The 23,919-nt window shown below is 39.7% G+C and overlaps 1 pseudogene; it reads right to left on the bottom strand.

The window, feature by feature from the left end:
* Window positions 1-3,819: 3,819 nt before the first annotated feature.
* On the bottom strand, window positions 3,820-23,695 carry LOC129069733 (40S ribosomal protein S27-like; annotated as a pseudogene).
* Between the last annotated feature and the right edge of the window lie 224 nt (window positions 23,696-23,919).

The following is a 23,919-nucleotide window of genomic DNA, read 5'->3' on the forward strand; positions in this document are numbered from 1 at the left end:
CATTCACTTTTGTGGCCAACTACTTCCTGATCTGGAACAATCCTTCCAAAAGCTTGTCAATCCTAAAGTAGGAAGCAAAGAACCTTTGTTGATATAGAGGCATTTTGAGGAACTTCACGTTTGGCAGCTGTAAAACTGCTTTGGGAATGACAATGGTTTTAAAATGTTTCCTTTTCTTTTTTCTTTTATTCTTTTTTTAATGTAAGAATTTAATGAGATTATATACACAAATACACCTGGTATATTCCCAAGAACATACTAAATATTAATTGACTCTGATTATCAGTGTGATTCATGCTCAAATTTTACCAGAATGCTAATCAAGATGTTACCTCTAATTATATACTGAAATACAGATGATTTTTATAAAAATAAAATGTTTTCTGATAGGAAGGGCAAGTTGCATCTGGGAGATTAGTTACCTTTGAGGGCACCAGCTTGTACCTGAGAGGCTGGGAGGACACGATTCAGCCACCTGTATTCTTATAATCCTTCCTTAGTACCTTCTCTTGTTTATGATCCAAAGTGATGGTTCCTTCCTTTCTCCCCTCTTCAGACCTCCTGCACAACATACCACCCCCTCACTCTTGACTCATGGCCTTGCTTCAATCTTTAAGCAGGAAAATAAAAGAAAATAGAATAAATCACATGGGAATGATTCCTTTAAATCTCTTCCTTTATTAACGAAATCTGCCAACTTGCTTGCAACTGAACCTTCATCACCTTCTCTTTGTCCACAGACCCTAAACCATCATATCATGATTCTTGTCAAATCCCCACCCCACCCCATATTGAAAGACATGCCTTAACCAGACTTCAAATCCTCCAGGATGTTCTGACTTTGCCTTCCCCACTCTGAGACACTTAGACTGCAGCAGTATTGCTCTCCCTCGGTGAGAATGAATTTATCTTATTAACAGCCAGCTCTTCCTCCTGCTGCGTGGCTCTCTCTAGCTTCAGGCACTGGGTCCTACAATTAGCTCTTCTCTTCTACATTATTGTTTTTTCTCTCTACTAGGTCAGAATACAAACCTACCCTAACAGTTCCTATCCTTGGGCACCCTTCTCTTCACCCTGTGTTTTCCTCTAGCTACCAACCCCTTCAGTGCTTCTTGCCATGGCAACATTTCTTTAAAAAAAAAAAAATGTTTTAAATAGATAGTACATTCACATGCTTCAAAAATGTCCAAGGTAAATTCCCTTTGCTGGAGGCATCTTGTGTATACTTGGAGAGATAAACATATTGAATCATACAGCAATAGTACTACAGTGTACACACTGTTCTCTACATTTCATTAAATAGTATATTCTGGAAATCTTTCTGTATCAGTATAGAAAGATCAAGACTAAACCTCCCATTCTCTTCTTAACCCATTCTTATATGGCATCTTTCCCTTCTCGTAAAACGATATCCTCACGGTCACTCAAGGTCACTTGCCAAATCCAAAACACGTCTTGGCAGCATTTGACACAGCAAACACTCCCTACCTCTCAAAACACTTCATCAACTGGCAGAGAAGAATCTTCTGTGAAGTTGATGGGGCACTCAAATGTTGGACAAATTTTAGTTTCAGGGAATAGCTAATAAGCTTAATCATCAATGTATGTAAAAAGCTATTGTTTCAGGAACTGGAAGTTAGGACCCACCTTGACTCTAGAAGACCATAAGCAGTTCCACCTTTGTGCCTCAGGAGGACTGCAAGCCATCACGATGGTATCTGAGGCATTGTACTCCAGGGCTAGATGTCCATGGCCCAAGACACAGGTGAAGAGTCATGGGTCAACAGATGAAAGAACGCTGCAGCTTTTGTCCGATTAACTTTTTCCCTGAATTCCAAACCCCTTACCTATACTTTTCTTCTCCTTATAAAAGGGGTTGGTTTAAAATGGAACTTAAGATAGTCTGCTGGGTACAAACCCGCTCTCTTCTCAGATCACTGACCTACTGAATAAAGCACCCATAAAATTCAATCCCTGTCTCTGCTTATTGGGTCTGGTAGGTGACAGGCAGCACAAACCCCGGCTTTTCTGGTTTCAAAGTTAATGAAGCCTAGGCCACATGGCCACTCACTGGCACCTGATCCTTTTGAGAACCTACAAGGAATTCTAGCCAAGGAGTTCACAGAATCATAACATTTTGTAAAATCAAAACTGGAAGTCAGCATTTGTGCTGCCTATCACTACCAGAACCAATTAGTCTAGAGACAAGGATTAACTCTTTATGGGCGCTTTATTCAGATGCTGACAATCTGAGAAGACAGAGGGTTATGTACCCTAAAAACTGTCTTCACATTTCATCTCAAGCCTAAATTTTTATAAGAAGAAAGGGTATCTAAGAGGTTTGGGGAAAAAAGGTTAATGCAATAAGAGTTGCAGCCCTGAGGAGATTTTCCAAGTAAGTCTTTATCTGTCGATCAAGGATTCTTTATCTGCCTTCACTCCCTGGAACACAATGGCTCAGATACCACCTCCAGACGCACCCCCCCCCCACCGCCCCCCAACACAAAGGTTGAATTGCTTGTCAACACAAAGGTTGAATTGCTTGTCATCTCTTAGAGTCAGGTAGGTCATATATTCCAGTTTCTGAAATAACAGCTTTCCATATGCATTAATCACTCAAGCCTATCAACTATAGCTAAGGCTAAAATCTTAACTCTTGAGTTCCTCTATCAAAATTTGCAAAATATTTCTACTGTCTTTTTTCCACTCTAATCTGTACTTTATAATATTTCTCCCAGCATTTGGATACAGCTCTGGGCAGTAGAGCTGCAAATGAATTTAGTTTGGGTGTAGGCATGCCAGTGTAGTGGCACCAGCACGGGAGAGTTTCAGGAGCCCTTCTTCAGCCCACTATGCCACCTCACCCAGAGTTGTGACAGGGATGTGCAGGGCTGAGGGTCTTATCATGATATCAACATACCCTATAACACCCTGCTCTATAAGTACATAAGATGTGGGGGAAAACAGTATTTGAAACACATAGAACCTGAAGCAAATCTGTGAAAAAGTCTTCCAATTTTCAGATGTGAATACTTAAAAGCATGTCAGTTAGATTTGCAGTGACAATTTATCAAATTAGAAATCCTTTTCTTTCAGATATATACTTGATCATACAGCATACACATTAAACAATACACTGTACTTTTAAAACTGGGAGTCATGCAAAACAGGATTTGTTAGAATTTCTCTTTTATAGGACAGAAACCAGAATGGTACTACAAACATGAGTACAAATGTGTAAAGTTGCATTTTGAATATTTGTCAAATTTTGTCCTTCAAAATCTGGTGGTCCCAGATGAAATGGCACTAAAATTGACACCAAGAGAGTAAAGTGGTATGAAGAAACTAATGTTCCAGACACACTTCATCAATAAGTCAACGTATGCAGAATAAGAAGAATTTGATTACACAGCTACATTGATCTGTACATTGCAATAGCAATCTAATCACATTTGAATTGCTCTTATGTATGTTGTAATTTTGTACTTTAAAAAAATTTTGTTTTTTTTTTTTTTGCATTTTAGAGAGGGCGAGGAAAGGGGGAAGAGAGAGAGAGAATCATCAATTTGTTCTTCCACTTATTTATGCATTCATTGGTTGATTCTTGCATGTGCCTTGACCAGGGACCAAACCAGCAACCTTGGCATATTGGGACAATGCTCTAACCATCTGAGCTTCCCATCCAGGGCAAGCCCAGTTTTCTTGCCATGCCTACCCCTATGCCTGTCCCTCCAGCCAGGTCTCTTATGACCGTCTTTCTCATACTTTTTGTCCCAGTCATATGGAAAACAACTCCATGCATCTTGATTCAGGGTGCTCTTAGTGCTGCTTCCTTCTGAAGGAGCATCCTTCTGTAAACCTTGCTTTTCGTCCTGTCTGCTGACAAGGGACAATGGAGCAGCCAACACACAAAACTACTGCTTGTGCATGGCTAAAGTCAGTGGTGATTTTATAGCATCCTGGGCATTTCACATCCATGAAGTAGTAACTGGAGCTCTGCACCAGGCACTTCTTTTGTGCCTCTTCTCTTCTGGAGAGGAATGAAGGAGATCCTTAGTGAGAGGCTTGTTGTTGTGAGGAAGTCATCATCACTGGAAAGGCCATTATTTGCATCTTTTAACTCAAAGCAGATTCCTTCCAAATGGTAAAATCCTCAGGTTCCACAAAGTGTTTATCTGTGCCTGCAGCTTTGGTTTCCATGACTTGACTGCTCTGGTTTTCCTCCTAACCCATCCCCTCTCCCCTACTCAACCTCTAAGAGGTGCTGTGCCCCAGGGATCTGTGCTGGGGCTCCACACTGGGGCTCCATGCACACTTTTCCCCCAGGCACTCTCATCAGGCTGACTTTAAATACCATCTATGTGCTCGGGGCATATAGATTTGTAACCTAGCCTTTCCTTCCCCTGTGAACACCACATGGCGTATTTGCTCCCTTGGGGACTTAGATGTTTAATAGGCATCTCAAACACAACATGTTCAAAACAGAACTATCAACACACATTAAAACAAATCAATAAATTTCCCAGTGCAGAAATTGATACCAGCACATCTAGTTACTCATGTCAAAATCACCCGTGGTCATCATCATTGATTACTTCTTCTCCCTCACCCCTCAATTCCAATTGAGTCCTATTGACTCTTTTTCCAAACCCACTCATGAAGCCACCCATTGCCCTCCATTTCTGGTGCTCATCTCCTAGGCAAATCCACCGCTATTTCCTAAACACCTGAAGAACTCTCTCAACCTCTATCCTCTCATGATCTGTTCTCCACAGCCACAGCACCTAGCCAAAGTTAAATAATGACCTTCCCTTGGCTTAACAGCCCTTCTTAACAAGGCTATATCCCACTAATAAGAAAGTCCAACTCTTTACTTTGGCTTCTAAGGCCCAATGTGGCTTGACCTCTGTCTACCTTTCCAAAGCCATTATTCACTGCAGTATTCACTCCATGCATTCCAGTCCCATCAGCCTTTCTGCCTCTTGAATCTTCCAAGCTTGTTATATCACTGTAGTGAAAGTGGTCTGGGTCTCCCTCTTGCATCTTGGGGATGCTTTTCCCCCTCCATGGCTCAATTGTTTTTGTCTTTCTGTTCTTATCTTAAAGAGTAGCTCCTTAGCAAGCCCTCCTTCAATCATACTTCTTCATGAGGGTGGCACCAGTTCCTAGAAGGTGTCCTAGTAGGAAATGTATGGGATCTTCTTTGTTTGTCACAGTGATTGAGGTTACTACTGGCATTGAGTGATGGGATGCGAGGGGATGATGGGGATGCCAGATGCCTGGCAACATACAGCAGAATCCTCCCGATGAAGGACTGGCCTACATGCTGCATGGTTTTAAATGTCCCACTGGAGAGCCCTATAGGGAAAAAACCAGTTTGCAATTACCTATACCAAGATATCAGATATCTATTACCTAAGTATTTTTTAGGTGGTTTTAACATCCATTGAAATTTCTGAGGATGCCATTACCACATAAATGGATGAAAGGTAACTCTTTGTTTTGTTTAAAGCATCACCCAGAGTTGTTCCCTATTTAGATAAATCATGTCACCAAAGACAACGCCACTGGTGGAATTTGAGTCACTGCTAACACACCTATAATCAGAGGACATTGTGGCCATTGCATTCTTGATGACTCAATGTATAGAAGCAAACATTCAATGGCCTCATTATGTTTTCAAGTATAGTCAGGTTCAAACATTTACATGTCTAAATGTATGTTTTATTATAAATTACATCCTCTTCTCCTCTTTATTACAGTTAGAAATATATATAATGTGCAAGGTTAGACTGTGCTATCTATGAATTTTATTTTAAAACCATAAATGTTGTTGTATTTGTTAGGAATAGAGGTTGTTGGTTTTGATGGGATTCAGAAATACTGAGTTAATCCAAAGTAGCTCTGATAGACAAATACCATTTGATTTCATTTATATGTGACATCTAAAGAACAATATAAATGAAAACAAAACAGAAACAGACTCATAGATACAGAGAACAGACTGACGGTTGACAGATAAGTGGGAGGTTGGGTGAAAAAAGTGAAGGATGTAAGAAGTACAATTGGTAGTTACAAAATAGTTGTGGGAGTGTAAAGTACTGCATATAGACTATAGTCAATAATATTGTAAAAAGTACATATGGTACCAGGTGAGTACTAGACTTACAGGGTGGGGTGGGGGTGGAAATCACTTCTTAAATTATGTGTAACCACTGTGCTGTACACCTGAAACTAATATAAAGTAATATTGAATATCAACTTTAGTTGAAAAACAGAAATACAATAAATAAATTAATTAAATAAAATAAAAACAAAGTACCTCCCCAGTCTCTTTTTATCATATCATCTTGTTTTATTTTTATCATGGCAATCAACGCTAGCTAATAGCTTCTTGTTAATTAATTGATTTTATTGTTCTCTGCTTACCCACTCCAGAGTACAAGGTCTGTGAGAGCAGTGACCTTATCTGTCTTATTTAATGTTTTGTCCTCATTGCCTAGAACAGTGTCAGGCACCGAGTTGGCCTTAATCAGTATTAATCAAGTGGGTGGATAAATGGATGAATGAATGAATGAAATGGAGAGGATGGTGATAGTGTCTGTTTCCAGTTCCGCACCTCAGATTGGATTTGAGTCCTTCTAGTTTAAGAAATGAAGATGAGGAACTGACAGAAAGGCTTAATGAGATTGTGAGCATGAGGTGAGGACCATTTTGGGGGAGATTTTGGATGAAGACAGAGCTCTTTGGGGCTCAGGTAAGAAGACTGAGTTGAGCAGGAGATCATTCTCCTCCCCTCTGTGCCACTCGCACTGTTCCTCTGAAACTCTGAGGACTGGTAGCTTCGGTGGCTTCCAAAAACTCTTGGCAAGGCTTCTTTCTGTTGCTTTCGAAGCCAATAGTATTGGCGAGTGGGAGCTGGAGCAGGAGGTAATGGAATACCATGTGGTGCCTAGGACTACCATCTGGGTTGTAGGCACATGTGAGGCTCCCCTTTGGAGCTTTCCAGAAATTACTTGTGTTGGGGGCAGGTAAGTTCTGCTTGAGCAGGACTGAGAGAGTGTATTTAGAGTTATGGCCACTTAAGCATCAAAATCAACTTTGCTTCTTGAATTTATAAGCTGATGGGGCAGTAGAGGTTTAGATTGAAGATGCATGATCTCATTTTAATTCATCTAGATATTTGGCATAATTTGTAAGTGTAGTTATATGAGACAGTATTGAGCTACATGATAATTGTGTTGTCTCTTTCTTTTGTCCTTAACTGGAACCACTGCAAGGAGTTGTGATTGTCAAGGTCTCTCAGCTGAGGGGTCTGTGGGAGCTGAAATCTAGCCCTTCTTCATTTGCCAAACTTTACGCCTTAGCATGGGCTTCTCCTGCCTAGAGAAGGACTTTTTTTCTTTTTTCTCTTATTTAAAAAAATTTCAATTACAGTTTACTTTTAGTATTATTCCATATTGGTTTCAGGTGTACAGCATAGCTGTTAGGTAATCACATACTTTAAAAAGTGTTTCCTCCAATATTTCCAGGATCCACATGGTAGCACAACACAGTTCTTGCAGTATTATTGACTATATTTCCTATGCTCTACTCTGCATCCCTGTGACAGTTTTGTAACTGCCAATTTGCACTTCTTATTCCCTTCACCTTTTTCACCAAGCCTCCCAAACCCCCTCCCATCTGGCACCCACCAGTCTTCCCTCTGTGTCTATGATTTTGTTTCAATTTTGTTTGTTTATTTTGTTCTTTAGCTTCCACATATAAGTAAAATCATGTGATATTATTATTTCTCTGATTGACTTATTTCACTGAGCATAATACCCTCTAGGTCCATCCACACTGTTGTAAATGGAAGATTTCATTCTTTTTTATGGCTGAGTAGTATTCCATTTTATATATGTTCTTATCCACTTAACAATTGATGGGGCCTTGGGTTGCTACCATATCTTGGCTATTGTAAATAACACTGCAATGAACATAGGGATGCATATTTTCTTTTGAATTAGTGTTTTGGATTTCATCAGATATACACCCGGAAGTGGAGTTGCTGGGTCATAAGGCAGTTTCATTTTTAATTTTTTGAGAAATTTCCATATTTGTTTTTCATAGTAGCTGCACCAATCTACATTCCCACGAACTGTGCATGAGGGTTCCTTTGAAAGGTACTTTTTTCTTTCTTTTTTTTTTTAAAGATTTTTTTATTTTTTATTTTTAGAGAGAGGAAAGGGAGGGAGAAATAGAGGGAGTGAAACATTGATGTGAGAGAGAAAGATTGACCTGTTGTCTCTCGCATGTGCCCTAACTGGGGACGGCGCATAATCCAGGCATACGCCCTGACCAGGAATTGAACTTGCGACCCCTCACCTTGTAGGATGACTGATCCACACAAGTCAGAGGGAGAGGTAGTTTTCCACAACTGATGCAAATACTGTCTGCTCACCAAGTCTTAGGATTGTGGTCCACCTAGAAGAGACATTTTTTATTCACACAAAATACTTGTGTGAACTTGTGGAGTCCCTGCCTTAATTCTGTTAGTTTTCATCTTAAGGTATCTGTGATGATGTCTCTAGGCTTACCCAAGGCCAAAGGGGCAACTATGCCACCAGCACATGCTAAAAGGAAGCTGGTATAGTGTAATGATTCCCAAATGGACTTCAGACCACCTAGGTCCAAATTCCACCTCTGCTATTTAGCTGTGTGACCTTGGACAAGTAATTTAGTTTTTTCTGTTCCTTAATTTCCCCAATTAAAAGTAAGGATGATAAAAATAAGATTCCCCTGTTAGAATTGTAAGGCTAAAAATGATTATATGTGTAATGTCTGACATATAGAAAGATTAACTGTTAAGGTCTTCCCTTTTCTTTCACTGCCTCACTTTTTAGATATTTACAAAAAGGGGTGCTGACTAGTAATATCCCTATCACAGCAGCTGACTTTGGATATGAAGGTCCTAGTGCATGGTGTCCTTGCCTGCCAAGGCTCAACTGCCAACAGAGCTGACACCATCCCAGCTGAGGTTCATCCATACCTGAAGCCACTGAAGCCTATGATAAAGGTGTAATCTCTGGTGGGCTTTTCCATTTTTGTCTCTGCAGTGCATGCCAATGCTGTTAGAGCTGAGTCCATTTCCCTCATGCTCCATGGAGGGTTTGGAGAATCTTCCTGATTACCCAAGAGGTTGCTTAAGGTGAGGGTGGTGGTTCCAAAGCCTCAGGAATGTTCAGGAAGTCGTGAGTGATGTAGTTGCAGTGTAGGTTTTATTTATGGCAATAGAGGACAGGGAAAAAAGCAATGATAGTATTTACTAATGGCTAAGTATGGCTAAAAACAAGTAATTACAAAAGAAAACAAGGAACCTAAAGCAAGTCACATCAATCAGTGTTGATTATCAACTATGTGCTTGTGTGGTACTCTAGGTAGGAGTTGTTTTTTTTTTCCTTCTGATGGATGCACATGTAGTTGTTTTTTATTCATTCAAGCTGAAAAAATATGTATATTCTAAAAGTTATAATGTATATCATGAAAAATAATAAAATAAATTCATTAAAAAGACAGGAACAATCAGATTGAGTGTCTGTGGGAGTGTACACTGTTGCGGGACCTGCACTGAGGGCAGAGGGGACAGAATAGCTTTCCCCGACCCCAACGAAGTAGAGCTGGGTGTGGAGACCCTCCCCTTGAGACACTCGGCCATGATGGGGGACAGAGCCCAGAGAGACAGGATGATGGGAGGAGGCAGGAGGTCAAAGAATGATATATATTTTTTTTAAGATGTGAAATACTAGATTATGTTTGCTGTGGGGGAGAGGGCAAAGACATGGAAGAGAAAGGGAATAATGCACGGGGAAGGTAGGTTTGGGATCTGAGACTAGGCTTCAGAGTGAAATAAACGTCCACAGCCCCCTTATTGCAAGAGGAAGGAATGAGACAAGAATGAATGTAGATACTGGAAGGTTTTGAGATTCAGTGACGGGAAGATAAGGGCCCTCTAACAATGCCTGATGTCCCATGGCATCTATAATGTCACTGAAGCATGAGGTAAGGTCATTTTCTTGGCTTAGCTGACCCCCATCATTCTGTCAGCAAGCCTTCACTGGAGCAGTGTGGCATGGTGGTCAAACATGGAGGTCTTCAAGTTAGGCCAACTGGAATTTGACATTTTGCACTCGGTGCACAGGATGGAACTCATCCTCATTCTTGGTTCATGATATCTCTCATCTTTGGACCAGGCTGGAGCTTTACTCCTAGCTCCTCTGTGTGACATTGGGCAAGTTACTTATCATTCTAAGTCTCAGTTTCCTCATCTGTAAACCTTACCAGCTACTATTTAACATTAAATTGGAAGTCTTGGTCAATGCTATTTAAAGAAAAATATTTTCCCATTAGGTCATTGAGCAATACCCAACTACTGTATTCGAGTCAACTTTCTCATTCCAGCACAGAACAAATGAACAAAAAAAACCAGTAAGAATTTCGAAAACTTGAAAACCATTCCATCATTTTCCATGTCATGGCACGTATAGAAAATGATAATTTTGTGTAAACTCTCTGGTAAACTGACAACACAGACCTGGCCCAAAGGATCAATCCAGGGATTATCATTGCAGGCCCTGCCTGTCCTGGAGAAATCTATTGCTCCATTGGCCTATAATTCTTTCGTGACAAAGTGTTGGGAAGCTCTTAGAAGAGCTCAGCAAGGGCCAGATAACTGAGGAGGGTTTCATGGAGAGGGTGAAGGGAGAGCTTGTCTTTGAAGGGTGCCAGGCTGGAGGGATGGTATTAATGGGGAAAGATATTGCAGCAAAGGAAATGTGGATTCCGGAGAGGGGTGGACGCACTGACAGATGGCAGCAGAGGGGCAGTATTGGACTGTGGTGGAATTTTTGCACACTAGACTGTGAATAGGGAAAGACTAGAAAACTATCACATTCATGCTCAGAGGATAAGGTAGTAGGTAAGTGTTTTTAGAAGGTCTATATGTTGGGGAGGGTCAGGAAAATCTGTACAATGTGATATAATATAAACGGTATAACCTCTTTGGTGGAACTTTGGTAGTATCTACCAAAATTACAAATGCACAGGTCATTTGATCCAGAATTTCACTCCAAGGCTTATTAAATAAATTTGGTATGTCCATACAAGGGAATACTATGCAGCTATACACAAAAAGGAGAGCTCTATGTACTAGATTATGTTTTCAAAAATATACTACGTAGAAAAAGCAAGATACAGAATATAATGTTTAGAATGCTCGTGCAGGTGCAAAAAGCAAGGGAAAGCTGTGTGTGTACACGTTTGTGTATATAAAATAAAAAAAAAATTTAAAAAATTGATAACATTGGTGCGTCTAAGTCAGGACACTGGTTGCCAAGGGACAGAAGTGGGAGGAAAATTTCTATGATATATCTTATTTTTTTCTCAAAAATTTGAACTCATGAAGATCTACTGTGTATTTAAAAATAAATAAATTAATCCCTGACTGGTGTGGCACAATTGGTTGGCTGTTGTACTGCAAAGCAAACTGTCACCGGCTTAATTCCCAGTCAGGGCACGTGCGTGGGTTGTGGATTCAGTCCTCCTGTCAGGATGTGTACAAGAGGCAATTTATGGATGTTTCCCTCACACATCGGTGTTTCCCTCCCTCTCTTTCTCCTTCCCTTCCTGTCTCTCAAAAAATAAATAAATAAATTCATTAAACTTGAGAAAATCCTTTTGACTACCTCAAAGAAAAAAATCTCAGTGTCTATGATCCTAGATGCTTTAGGCATGTAGGATACTTTCTAAGAGAAAAAAATTTTGATTTGTATATTTCTTTTTTTTATTTTTTAAAGTACATTTTATTGATTATGCTATTACAGCTGTCTAATTTTTTTCTCCCCTTTCCCCCCCCCCCCACCCTGCCTCCCACCAGCATCCCTGCACCCCCATCACCCCTCTCAGTTCATGTCCAGGGGTCATACATATAGGTTATTTGGCTTCTGCGTTGCCTGCACTATTCTTAACCTCCCCCTGCCTACTTTGTACCTACTATTTATGCTTATTATTCCCTGTACCTTTTCCCCCATTCTCCCCTCTTCGTCTCTCCGCTGATAACCCTCCATGTGACCTCCATTTCTGTGATTCTGTTTCTGTCCTAGTTGTTTACTTAGTTTATTTTTGTTTTTTTTAGGTTCAGTTGTTGATAGTTGTGGGTTTGTTGTCACTTTACTGTTCATAGCTTTGATCTTCTTCTTTTTCTTAGGTAAGTCCCTTTAACATTTCATAAAATAAGGGCTCGGTGATGATGAACTCCTATAATTTGACCTTATCCGGAAGCACTTTATCTGCCCTTCCATTCTAAATGATGGCTTTGCTGGATAGAGTAATCTTGGATTATTCTAGGTCCTTGCCTTTCATGACTTTGAATACTGCTTTCCAGCCCCTTCTTGCCTGCAAAGTTTGTTTTGAGAATCAGCAGATAGTCTTATGGGAACCCCTTTGTAGGTAACTGCCTCCTTTTCTCTTGCTGCTTTTAAGATTCTCTCCTTATCTTTAATCTTGGGTAATGTAGTTATGATGTGCCTTGGTGTACGCTTCCTGGGGCCCAACTTCTTTGGGACTCTCTGAGCTTCCTGGACTTCCTGGTAGTCTATTTCCTTTGCCAGATGGGGGAAGTTCTCCTTCATTATATTTTCAAATAAGTTTTCAATTTCTTGCTCTTCCTCTTCTCCTTCTGGCACCACTATGATTCAGAAGTTGGAACACTTAAAATTGTCCTGGAGGTTCTTACGCCTATCTTCATTTTTTTGCATTCTTGTTTCTTCATTCTGTTCTGGTTGAATGTTTATCCCTTCCTTCTGCTCCCAACAGTTGATTTGAGACCCAGTTTCCTTACCTTCACTGTTGGTTCCCTGTATATTTTTATTTATTTTACTTTGCATAGCCTTCACTTTTTCCTAAATTTTGCGACCATACTCAATCCTTTTCTGTGAGCATCCTGGTTACCACTGTTTTGAACTCTGCATCTGTTAGGTTGGCTATCTCTTCATTGCTTAGTTCTTTTTCTGGAATTTTGACCTGTTTTTTCATTTGGCCCATATTTCTTTGTCTCTACACTCCTGTTACATCGTAAGGGGTGGAGCCTTAGGTATTCACTAGGGCAGGGCAACCCACACCTCTGTGTTGTGGCACAGTCTGGATGACTGTTTCTTCTTTAACTCCTTGGTTGTTGGACTTCCATACAGTTAAATTTTTCTGGCAGTTCTAGCTGTTTTTTGTTTTTAAGTTTGTTGTTGTCCTTCTTTTGGTTGTGTGAGGAGCCAAAATGTATTTACCTATGCCTCCATCTTGGCCGGGAGTCCCTCATTTATTTCTTTGAAATAGGCCTTTGTTTCTTCTACCTTTATGAGTCTGTTTGACTGTTTTCATATTAAATATTCTTGTAATGATCCCTTGGTTCCACTTTAATTCAAAATCTCTTAACAGCATTTGCTCTTAATTAACCATCCCAAAACATTTCATGGTGCTTATTTTTTTACATGGACTTAAATGAATTGAATCATTCAAGCCCCAGACTGAAATGCATTATGTATGGACATCACAATTATTCACATAATTTAATTCTGCTCATTTCATATAGGTGCTCAAGCAGGATTGAGCAATAATGCCAACCCCATATGTATTAACAAATGTTCCTCCTCACTTTGGTGGAACCGATGAATTTATCACTGTTTTCCTTCTTGAAAAAGAAATTGAAAATGGTCAAAAGCACATTTTCCCCAGTTCCAAGTCTATGTCCAACCACACCCTGTCTGGACACAAAAATGCAGTCTCATATTTGAGTTTGTTATTGGTAAGTACTTCCAGACACTGGTAAGCAATGTCTTCCTGTCCCCTGATCCCTATAAAAAAAAAAAAAAAAGAGAAGAAAAAATTTAGGCAGAAAGCTAAAGTGTTTGTAATCAATAATTGGATCAATAAAGAAAATATTTCCAAACTAATACATTTGGTCAATATATAGTTTAATCCCTTCATAACAAAGGAAAAGGAAAATTTCTCATAAAATAGTGTGATACCTCTATGGGAGGGCCCTGGATAAATATCACTATAAAGAAGTTTTAGACACAGACTGCATTCTTGTAATTAATATTGCTTGAAATATGTAAACTTCTTTCTGGGCCATGGAATTTTGTGTTAAAAATAGTTGTTCTTGTTATAGTTGTAGCTGTGTTTTAACAGATTGGTACATTTGTTGGAACTTCATGTTGTTGCCCACCTGGATTGTACACGTCCAGATTCCTAAATCAGTAAAGCCCAGCCTGCTTCTAATTGGAAAGAATACTAGGAGGTCAATGAGCCAAAGGGGATAAGATGGGTCAACTCTCCTTTTATCATAGGGCAACAAACCTGGGGCTTTTGGTAAGTGAAAGGGGAGTTTTAAATGGTTTTAAAGTAATTTTCTAAAGCTTACATAATCCATGGGTTCAAGTCATACTAAGCAATAGGAAAGCAAATAAGACCACAGAGCAAATGCAGCAAAATATTTTCTGCCATCTTTCGCCGCTATCAACCACAATTAGATTCAATGATTTTTTATTTTTGTTATTTTAAAAATATTTATTTTTTAATTACACTTGACACGCAATATTATTTTATATTAATTTTAGGTGTACAGCATAATGGTTAGACAATTATATGATTTACAAAGTAATCCCCCTGATATTCCCAGTACCCACCTAGCACCACACATACTTATTACAATATTATTGACTATGTTATCTCTGTAGCACTTGAATCCCCATGACTGTTTTCTAACTACCAGTCTGTAGTTATTGTTCCCATCGCATTTTTCACCCATGCCCCCATCCTCACCCCCAACAACCATCAGTTTGTTCTCTGTATTTATGAGTCTGTTCCAGTTTTGTTTGCTTACTTATTTTGTTTTTTAGATTCCATATATAAGTGAGATTTGCTTTTCTTTTTTAGCCAATGACAGTCATTCTTATCTGTTACAAAAAGCACACCACAGACTGTGTTCTTGTGGAGGTAACATAGCACATTAAGCATCATGAGAAATTCCTCTTGCATTTGCTGAGGATCTAATTTCCCAGTTTTCAGTATTAAAGGCCTGGTTCCCAATTCTGTTTCCCTCCTGTCACCAGGCTTCCTGAATAAATAAACACCCAGGCAGCACAAGGAATCACCGAGCACTTGAGCTCTTGTTTCCATGTAGTTTCTGAGTGAGTCCTCTAGGTGTCTTCAGTGACCAGCATTCACGGACGTCTTCATGCACGTGGGCCTGCAGGCGCGGAATTCAGCTAGAAAGACCAAGTTCTGCAATAGCTTCTTTAGAGCATTTTGATTATCTAGTATAAAGTATTTTGGAGTCAACATCTGTATTTTTGCAAATAAATACTTCTAAACATGAGAATGAACTTTCCACATTCATTTTCTTTAAACGTTTAAAAAACATTTCACATTCATTTTAGGTAAAATACTGATCTCATATTTCTGCAATGTGACTACTCAGGGAAACTTTCTTCTAATGTAAGTGGTTTAAATTAAATTAAAAAAAAAAAGAATGCAATATGCAGTAACAAACAAATCCCAAAACAAAACCCTCAGGGACAAAGGCAGCACATATCTTGGGTGTGGGGCGAGAGACTGTTAGGAAACAAAAGGCATAATAATTGAAAAGTGTGCAAATTAGTGCAAATCCAAGCAAATTCTGCAGTGGGCTTAGGTTGTCAGGCTATGAGTCCCAAACTGTATTCTGTTTTCCTTTATTATTACAGGTATGGGCTTGGGGAGAATTCTAAGAATATATCAGATGGAAATGTAGCATTGGTCTCTAAATCTGAGGAAAAGAGTTTGAAGAGGAGGGTGTGATCTGAGATTTGACACTGATAAATACAGGTGGAGTGAATGTACATTGGGCTGGTGAGTTTTTGTTGCAATCTGGAAGATCTATTGACTTTAGCTGCAAGGCTCCATGACACTTAGTCCAAGATATTGATGACCCAGCAGAGGTTTGCAACATCTATTTTTTTTAAATATATTTTTATTGTTTAAATACATTTGTCTCCATTTACCTGCCACCACTTTCTGCAACATCTAAAAATGTCACTTTCATATATGATTTCTGCAAATATTTTTCAAGTAAGTTTTTACACTCAAATAAGTAAGCAAGACATTCAATTTGCAATTATAATGAAAAGATAACAGGAAAGCATCCCAAGAAATCATTCCCTTTTATTTCTGTGTTCTTAGAGCTATAGAATATCAAAGCATTTTTTAAAGTTTTCTTTGTTTCTTTTTTAATTTAAATTATATTTTATATTTTTATTGTTTATGCTGTTACAGTTGTGCCATCAAAGCATTTTTAAAAGCTTTTTATTTGGAAAAAGATTCAAACTTATAAGAAAGTTCTGAAAGTAAAGATAGTTACAAAAACACTTCTAGGCCTTCTACTCTAACTGATTGTTGTTAACATTTATGCCATTTACTTTGTCATTTGTCCTCTTTGAACTAACTCTCTTCCTCCCTCCCTTTCTGTATTTTTTCTAAACTATTTAAAAGTTACAAATACCATGTCCTTTACACCTAAATTCTTCAGTTTTTATTTAGAATGGTTACAATATGGTCATTTACTTCTTAAATTTACATTGATACGAGACTTTTCTCTCATTTACTACCCATATTTCAATTTTTTTCCAGTAGTCTAGTGATGTCCTTTTATAGTATTTCTACCTCTCTAGTGGGTCCAGTTTAGGGTTAGGTATTACATTTAGTGGTCAAGTCTCTCTATCCTCCTTTAATCTGGAACAAATCCTACAACCTTTCCTTGTCTTTTCTGATACTGACATTTATATATATATAAATCTTTGTCTTTTTTAAATCACTTTTTCTTTTCTTTTTTTTCTGAACTTATTGGGGTGCCACTGGTTAATAAAATTATATCGGTTTCAAGCATACAATTCTATAATACATCACACATATTGTTGTGTGTTCGCCACCCCAAGTCAAGTCTCCTTCCATCATTATTTATCTCCCCTTTACCTTCTTCTACCTTCCCCACCCTCTCCCCTTTTAAAAATAAATATAACATTTCTATTTGATGTTCGAAGTTTCCTTGTGATTAGATTGAGGTTGTGCATTCTCTGGGGGAAAACCTCTCTGAAGGTTGATAGCTGATTAAAAGTATCCCCAATGCCCTTTTGGCTCTTAAGATAAGTTATCCTATGAATGATGAGATAATCATATCAGTTACTGAGTGAGTTTTGCAATTGTCTAATTAAAGTGCAGACATTCTTGGAGTGAAATTCCCTTCACAGAGAACTCTCCTCCAGACTTTCATCAGTAACTCCTCAAATCTTTTCATCTTTCTGTTCTTATATGCCTTCAGATTCTGTAGCTATTCTTCAAATTGCTGCAAGACACCAGGCCAGTGTCGCAGCTATTCTGATTTGACCATTCTAGACTCACTACAAAAAAGGTCCTAGAAATGCTCTTTCCTTTTGATGCTCACTGCTTTCTGTGCACACACATTTTTTCCTTCCTACTTCTTAATTCTACTTTTCCTATTTTTTTAATGCTCTTTCTTCCTCTCACACCCCAGGGCCTGCTTGTTTTTACACCGTGACTGCTGGACAGCGTTCCCTGGTGTGGCACTCATTCCTGCTTAGATTTCACAAGGCTTGCCTTGATACTGAAGATCCCTGTTCCATTCTCAGAAAGAATTCTTCAGGACTAGGCTCCTTCTGCCTTCAAGAGAAAGATAAAGTACTCAGTGAATTTGAGATAATGAAAGAGAGCTAAAGACCACCCCACCCAGCTCTACCGCCTGTCTTGTAGGAACAGTTTTCTTTCATCCATCCATCCGTCCGTCCATCCATCCATCCATCCATCCATCCATCCATCCATCCATCCATCCATCCAAAGTATTGAGCGTATTATATGGGCCCAGCTGGAGATGGACCATAAATAGTAAAATAAATAGGTACAAAAGTAAATGACTTAAAAATAAGATAAAAGTCTGTGATAAATCTTGTGAAGGAGATAGAGTGATGACATAAAGTAAAAGTGTGGTAGAGGTTTCATTTCTTAGTCTTTGCAAGAGGAAAAAATGTAAAGGTGGGGATTATAGACCAGAAAGGAGAGCCTCCCATCATTGGACCCAGCTCTGTCTATATGGTTATTTTCCACTGCTGCTTTCAATGCACTCTTTTTCCCTCCATAGAAATGGTCATATAATAACATAGCATACTCTTTTCAAAAATTATTTATTTATTTTTAACTGTTATTCTATTATTCAATGTAATCTTTTAATCAGACATATCCATTTTCCTCAGAAATCTCCCCTTTATTTCTATCCCTGTGCCATTGCACTTTTTGATCTCTTGTCCTCTAGAATAATAGAATAATCCATCTATTATTCTAGAGTCTAGAATGCAATGTCCAACCTGCAGACCATGGGCCGCATGCAGCCCAGGGTTGTTGTGAATGTGGACCAACACAAAATCATAAATTTACTTAAAACATTATGAGATCTTTTTGTGATTATGCGTTTCAATGCATTTAATGAATAGCTCAAGACAACTCTTTTTCCAGTGTAGCACAGAGATACCAAAAGTTTGCACACCCTTGTTAGAACTTCTCCCCCAATTAATTCACTCATTCCTTGACAAAGCCCTCCATGATGGCTCCGATTCTTTCTTCCTTCTCTTAATGCTATAAGACTTATGAGTTTATCACAAAATTTTAATTATATGTTGTCTTAATGTATTTGATATTATCTCATCAATTTTATTTTTGTCTCTTACCTAATTGTTAGGTCTTAAAGTCAGGGACAATTTTTTATGTTTGCCGTGGTGCTCAGCAACCCTTGGGCATAGGATAAGTGTTAATACTCATTATATTTGTGTTACACTTAATGGTTAATAGTGGTTGATTGAGGAGAACATTGGCTGTTGTAAGCTAGTGGAAGAGTGATTTTACGGCCAGAGGGCCTTGTTGTATACCTCAAATTATGCCATGTAGGTGGTTGCCCTTCTTCCTACATATAAGGTTGGCACAGCGCTGGCTTACCCAGCCTGCAGAAAAGCCTTCTTCCAAGATGTAGCACCTGCCAATGACTTCCCTTCACTCATCTCCTGGCAGGTTGTAGACCAAAACCCCAGACAAACCACGATTTATTTTATTTTATTTTATCACTAGCCTCACTGTTCCTTCTTCCCTCCCTCCCTCCTAGATAATCCTTAAGTATAATTGGCTTACATAAAAATGCAGTTATTACCCCTGGTGAAGTTGGGAGAGGAGAAGATTGTTTACTGTTTTGTCTTACTGTGAAAAGAGGTAACATTATCTGAGATAGGAGCTCACACAGGCAAAGCTAAATTTTTCCATAGGTCATAACATTGAGTAATAGAGATATATAAGCATATACTGTAGACTGACCCAGACATCAATTATTTGAAACAGCATTTTAAGTGGCATGGGTTGATGAACCACTTGTCAAATCTGGGTACTTTTTTTGCTTAGTGAAAGTATTATTTACATTAATATTTTAAGGATAAGTTAGAAAGCAATATCTATATAAAAATCACACTCGCCCTGACCATTTGGCTCAGTTGGTTGGATATTGTCTGCAAAACAAAAGGTCACTGGTTTGATTCCTGGTCAGGGCACATGCCTGGGTTGCAGTTCGGTCCCCTGAGGCAGCACACAAGAAGCAACTGATGAATGTTTTTCTCTCACACCAGTGTTTCTCTGGCTCTCTTTCTCCCTCCATTCTTCTCTCTCCAAAATAAAATCTTTTAAAAAATCATATTGTAGCAGCTTTTCCTTATTGCTCACCATTTACTGACAAAGGCTTCCATGGTTGCTTCAATTCATTGTTCCTTCCCTTAAGTTACTACCACTTGAAATTTATTACAGTTTTAATTATATTCATTGTTCTTGTTTGCTTGACATAAATTGTTTTGAATTCGACCTCTCTCTCACTCTCTACACACACACATATTGTCTTAATTTACTTCATATTGCCTCATAGAATCCATTCATTTGTGGGATTTTATACAGTTTCATACTTTGTGCAAAGGAGAATACTGTGGTTCTGTGTTTCTGAACACGGTTGTGTTAGATACTAATGCGAAGCTTAGGGGAATACATGTCCTGCTCAAGTGATGTCTTGCTCAATTCAAGTTTTCTTATAATAAATATTTAGTCATTGCACATTGATTCTGTGCTTACTGTTGAACAATTGACTTTTCATTTCATTTTATAGAAAACAAAATAAAAAAAAGTGTAAGTGATTAAATGCCAGGGCATGAGAGGGAAAAGTTACAGATTTCCTGTGGTTACTATTAAAAACATTACAAAATAGTGCCTGGTGCACTAGAAGCTTGTTTGTTTCCTTCTTAAAAAGAGCTTTGGTATGAATGGACCCAATAGTGGAAGAAGCTCCTGCAAAACCAGCATTTCCAGCATGGAATTTGTGAGTGGGAGGGAAATGCTTAATTGCTATTTACCTGCTTAACGCAGCTTTTGACAGACATGATGAGCCAGCGTCATTTGACTGTCACCTCCTTAGGAGGCAGGATTCTTCAGCCCACACTCTGCTCAGCACTGACTTCTTCTCTGTGTCTGCTTTGTGTCTGTATTTTTTGCCCGGACTGTGCGTCTTGAGGGAAGCACCAACCCAAGACAGGCTCCTCAGTTTTGTCATTGTAGGGAGACGGACAGAGCCTCCCACACAGCCACATCCTCAAAGGGAGGCAGGGATGCTGATCCCTTTGAAGGAGCATTTCTTAAACAAAAGGGATTCCCCTAAGTGCTGGTGTGCCTGACAATTCTTTCTTTCCTACCCTATGAGGCAGAACTTACAGATCTAGGCTATTTTCACTATTTAAGCCACATGTTGCCAAACAAACAAACAAACAAACAAACCAACAAATAAAAGTCTTAGACATCTAGGCTCTGGCTTTAACTCATTTAAAAGTTCAAATTGCAAAGATACGATTGCAGATTTATTAGCAGACTAATTGTGTTTTAGGTATAAAATAGACTAACACCCAATATAATAATAGCTCTGGCTAGTGCATGGATTATTATTAGTTAATTCAGATAATCTGCCCTGTGACCCCAAGTCCAAGTAGAAACTAAATCAGTTGTCACTGGAGGTTGAAGACAAGGGGAAGCCATGGTCCTCCTGGAATTCCTCAGCCTGTCAGCCCACGGCCCGCTGGCTTCCCTCTCCTGGCACAGGCTTGGCTGTGCAGACTGAGATAACAATAGGAGGCCCAGCCCATGTCCCACAAGAGCTCCCACCCAGCATGCAGGGTGCTGGGTGAGAGTCCCCGAGGGCCTGGGCAGAAGTTTGCTGCCCTGGCAGGTCTGAACACTAGTTCAGGAGCAAGTGTACCAATTCCAGGGGGCTTTCCATCAGTTGTCTGTACTGGTTCAGCTCTCCAACTCTTTATCTTACCTCTCTATTTGTCCCCTCCCCCCACTTTGGGCTTCATATCCTACACCCTGAGGTCTAACTCACCTGCAGATTCAAAATTTCCTTGCTTACACAGTTCCCTTCACAATAGCTTTAGGCTTCCAAGCAGTCTAACAAATTAGTGGTGCATTTTTTACTTTTTTTTCTTTTCTCAGAAAAATCTCTTTGGAAAAACTTCTCTAGTTCCTGCTGTGTCCCTTGCTTTTTTTTTTTTTTTTTTTTTTAATTTTATTTTCTTCCTCTTTGGACTCTTCTGGCCCACAAATGGTTTTTGCAAGTGGTAGAAGAAAACCACTGGGTCATGTCACACAGGTTGTATAGGACACCTTCACGTCCTTCCCCCAATCCCACCCTGAGGGCGCTGGTAGTTGGCTCTGGACCAGGGTGGTTTAACGGGAGAGGAACCCATGCTCCACTCCCACGATTCCATTTCTCCTTCTCCATTTTGGGCGTGATAACTGATTTAGGGCCACAGAAAGGACAATTTGTGGAATTGTTATTTGTAGACAACAGGAAGGGATACGGAGCCAAGATTCAGCCTGATGTTACGTGACAATCCACTGACTGAGGGAGGAGGCGACCTGCCCAAGGGTGGCAACTCCCTCTACAGGAGATAAGAACCAGAATGGACTGTGGGTTACCCGGGGTCAAACTAAAGGCAGAAGGATGCAGAAAAAGCAAGGATGGGGAACAGCAGGAAAAGCAAGATGGAGCCTTTATCTGAATATAGTACAGCATAGAGAGTGATACTATAGCAGTGATACTGTCTTTAAAGTAGTCCTTGGAGTTCTGATCAGGGCAGGTTATTCATGTATTTCAGTTTGTGCTAAACACCTAAGCATGTGGGAGGCTGGGTCAATCTGCCTATCTCTGCATTTGTACACCACCTTTTACCAGAGAACCCAGGTGCCGAGGCTGCACCCAGTTGGATGACTTATTCCCTCCCCAAAACCTGGCAGAGACCCATGCTAAACATGACAGCAATGTTTGAGCAAGAGCAGCTTGGCCCCTGCCTAGGTCCCACCCCTCTATTTCTTCCTCCTGCCAGCTAAAAGCAGCTGGGTGTTTCATGGCATCAACTGAGCAACCAGGTCTGCTTCTGATCATGAGAACCTGGGCTCCAATAAGAAAAGGAGGAGATTGAGATTAGCTGTTAAACACTATTCATAGCCCTGTCTGGTGGCCTCTTGCACTTTCATTGACAGCTGACTGAGGCTGGGAGGAAAACTTGGCAGGGATGACATACCTACCTGGCCCAGTGGTGTGGGGAAACACAGTCAAGAGTGTGTTCCTTCTGTCCAAAGGTTGGTGGGGAGGAAGCATAGCTGGCCGCCTAGCATAAATGGCACTAACCCTGCATGGAGGATTCCCACCATGGCTCAAGGCACCATCCAGCAGCACTTCCTCAGTTTCAAGATTCTCACTGAACCAGTGCACAGGGCTGCCTTGCTTTGTACTGAGGAGTTTCTAAAAACATCTACCTACTTCTCAAATATGAATATATCCTTTAGCCTTGTCCTAAGCAATGATATCCATGAAGTCACCTGTAACCACCAAAAGTAAATAAAAATTTTGAAAATAAAATAAAAAGTGCTAATTTGTGAAACACCTACAATTATTTGGAGGACCACATTTTAGGAAAATTGGAATAGGTTATGTTGGCTTTGGAGGATAGGACCCACTCAGTCAAGAACACTATTTTCTGTTAATGTGAAAGGGTTTAAACAGAGTTGATTCCAGTTGTTCTGACATGAGACTCAAGATTCCGTCCTTTTTGTGAAAAAGAAGGAGAAAGGAGGAAAGAGAAGAGAAAGAAAAGAAGAAGTCAAAGTTAGGTAATTAAGAGGCTAGGTAATTGTAAAACATGGATTTCAGTGGATGAAGCTAAAGTAAGGAAGAAAATTGATTATCATACAACCAATACTTTTGGCTTGTTGCACTAATCCCAACCCACCATATTTCAACACAGGTAGGCAATCTTGAACTAACAAGAATCTTCAAAGTCCCGGTGGCATACTACTTTACTTTTCCCACACTCAAAGCCTGCTGCAGATTAAGTGGGTTCTCTAAGGCATCTTCTTCCAAAGGTGACTCAGACATCCAGTCTTGTGGTTTTGTAGCCAGAGTTATCACAGCAGAGGAAGAGCACCCGGAGAGTCGCCCAGGAGTATCTCCCTGCCTTTGCCCCAAAATAACTTTTGTGGGTCCCATGGCCCTATCTAGTGCGAGAGGGACTGGGCTGTGATTTCCTCATGGAGTCCAGGAAAATGAAAAGAACAGGAGATGGATGAGGGCTGGAAATATCTACCAGGTTACAGTAAAGTAAGAAGGTTACAACTCATGAAAACTCACTGTCTTGTCATTCACATGACCCCAGCACAAGGATGCTTATATTGTGGCCTTGCTGTGAGTTTAGATGAGATATCACATGTAAA

This window comes from Pteronotus mesoamericanus, unplaced genomic scaffold, assembly GCF_021234165.1.
Source record: "Pteronotus mesoamericanus isolate MK-2021 breed Mesoamerican mustached bat unplaced genomic scaffold, CSHL_Meso_final contig_24, whole genome shotgun sequence".
Lineage (NCBI taxonomy): Eukaryota > Metazoa > Chordata > Mammalia > Chiroptera > Mormoopidae > Pteronotus > Pteronotus mesoamericanus.